The sequence below is a fragment of the Octodon degus genome, unplaced genomic scaffold (genome assembly GCF_000260255.1).
Source record: "Octodon degus isolate 3935 unplaced genomic scaffold, OctDeg1.0 scaffold00298, whole genome shotgun sequence".
Classification (NCBI taxonomy): Eukaryota; Metazoa; Chordata; class Mammalia; order Rodentia; family Octodontidae; genus Octodon; species Octodon degus.
The window spans coordinates 344,310-346,574 of NW_004524874.1; the positions used below are offsets into that span (position 1 = coordinate 344,310).

Sequence of the window (2,265 nt, forward strand, 5' to 3'; positions counted from 1 at the left end):
CAAAGAGCCCTCCAGCTCCATGAAGAGCAGGACTCTCTGTACAGCTGAAGATTCCTTCTCTGCCCCCCGGTCATGACAGACACCTTGGCTTTGCAACTATTTGGCAATTGCAGACTTCCAGGGCCACACAGGTGAGAGGCTCAGAAGGCTTCAAGGCTCCAGGCTCTGCAGTCAAGGAAAAGGTGCAGCAGTGGATCTCAGGGGACAGAAATGCAACCAGAATCACCTCGTATTTATTAGAGCACAGGAGTCAGTCAGTCACTTCAGAAAAATGTCTTTAAATTCATGTATTTCCAAAATTTTTAAAGAGAATGTATAAAATTTGTCTATTTGTGAAAGCAGTTTTGAATATACTTGTTACTCTTTATTTTCTTGTCAAATGAGTTCTCAGCAAGTGTTTGTCCCTATAACAGGACAAACTCCTCTGTGCTAAATCTCTTTAATCTTTTCTTTTCATCCTGTGAAAAAAAGTCCTCTTCCCTGGCTATAGTAGATGTAAAATCATAGTCTCTGGAATGTCCATATATGAAAGGAAACAAGGGGTAGTTCTCCTTAGATGACCTTTTCAGCATCTTAGTGATTTCATCAGCTCATTAGAAGTCCTGAACATTCTGACAGAAAAATCCTATTGTACAGCTTGGATCCATTTTTTGAAATGACATCTTTTTGGGAGAAGGGCAATGGAATGTCTCAAGAGGGAGATCCTTTATGCTGACATCTACAAAAGACTGGCATAATAAGGGTCCATTTAAATCAAACTGTCATCTTGAAATCCAGCAAAGTAATAGGACTGTTTAGGTTTGCCACCAATAATGCCCACACAGTATTCAAGGCTTAACACACCCTTCACAAACTCTCAGTAGTTGGTGTTGGTTCTTTCTCCACCAAGTCTCACAGGAACTAGAATAATAACAGCCTTGTCACGTGCATTACCAGAGGTCACGGGAGAACACTGTTTTTCAGTCACGTGGGAACTGTAAACTGCACTGTCTTGCGCAACATGAACAGTTATTCCTTTTAAATCCAGAAATTTACAAGGGTGTAAATTATTCCAGGTTGTCTTGCTTCTTCAACTAATTTTTTAAAACTGTGAGCAACTACTGATGGTCCATACCAGTCTCCAGCTCTTTTCCCAGACTTCTTTCCATATTCTATTAGTTGATGCAAGCCAAAGAGAGCCCAGAAGGAGTCACCAAACCAAGAAACGATTTTCCTATGATAAATCTCATTTCATACTTCGTGGTCATCAGAGTATTTTTCAATTGTTTACTTCAGAGAAATGGTTGGAGTTTTGATTTCTGTTTCTCCTGAAAGTGATGCTTCGAAGGATGCAGTAAATTTTTTTACAGTGTGTGAAGTCTGTGACTCAGAGCCTAAATTTTCAACGTTTAATGCATTAGGCGAAGTCCAAGCTCTGCCTAGGAAGTGGAGGATGAGTCCCTGCGCCAGTAGCATCTGGCCGGTCCTCAGAGTGCAGCCCCAGTGGCTATCTGTGGTCAGCGCGGAGCCTTTGATTTAAGGAAATTCTTCCCTGTGGGTTGGCCATATTCTGGAAATGAAATCTTTACGAAATTCTTCTATGCTTCTTGCAGTTACACGATCTTCTATTGTGCATCTTGACCTTGCAGTTCACATTTTATTTTCATTTCCATATTTAAAATGATAACATTTTCCAAGCAACAATACAGGGAATTTCTACTAAAATGTTTTTTGTTTCCAACACCCAACTTTATTTCATGTTGTTCCAAGCAGATATAAATTTAGTTTGTCAACTTCATCTGTCCCTGTGGCCACCATATTCAAACTCTAAAGAAAAAGCCATCACTTGATTGCATTCTTCTGTAGAGTTTAATCTTCTGTATTGATTTAAAATATGATTAAAAGTGTGTGCTTCATAACTTCACTTGAGGAAAAATTGAAACATGTTACTTAATAGTGGAGGTTCCAGTCTATACTCCACTGGCTCCAAGGCAGCCAACAATAGTTCATGGCGGCAGAAAACATGGAAGAGCAGAAGAGGGGCAGCACCTGCAGTATCAACCAAGTCTCTCTCTCTTCCTTCCATGCCAACTTGGAAGACTGGAAGTTCTGAGTTCATCCAAAATGGGGGGCTGCTCTGATCGAACTCCTCTAAAGAAGTCACCAGTAACTTTTTTCTGGAAGCTCTTGTATACAATTTCAAAAGTAAACATTGAGTGCTACTCAGGGGTGTGTGTGCCTGTACCTTCCAGCTACCTGAGAGGCTGAGGCAGGAGGATCAAAGCC

At 40.7% G+C, this 2,265-nt stretch overlaps 1 pseudogene; it reads right to left on the bottom strand.

The window, feature by feature from the left end:
• Positions 1-404: 404 nt before the first annotated feature.
• Positions 405-1,859, bottom strand: LOC101575952 (annotated as a pseudogene).
• Positions 1,860-2,265: the final 406 nt, after the last annotated feature.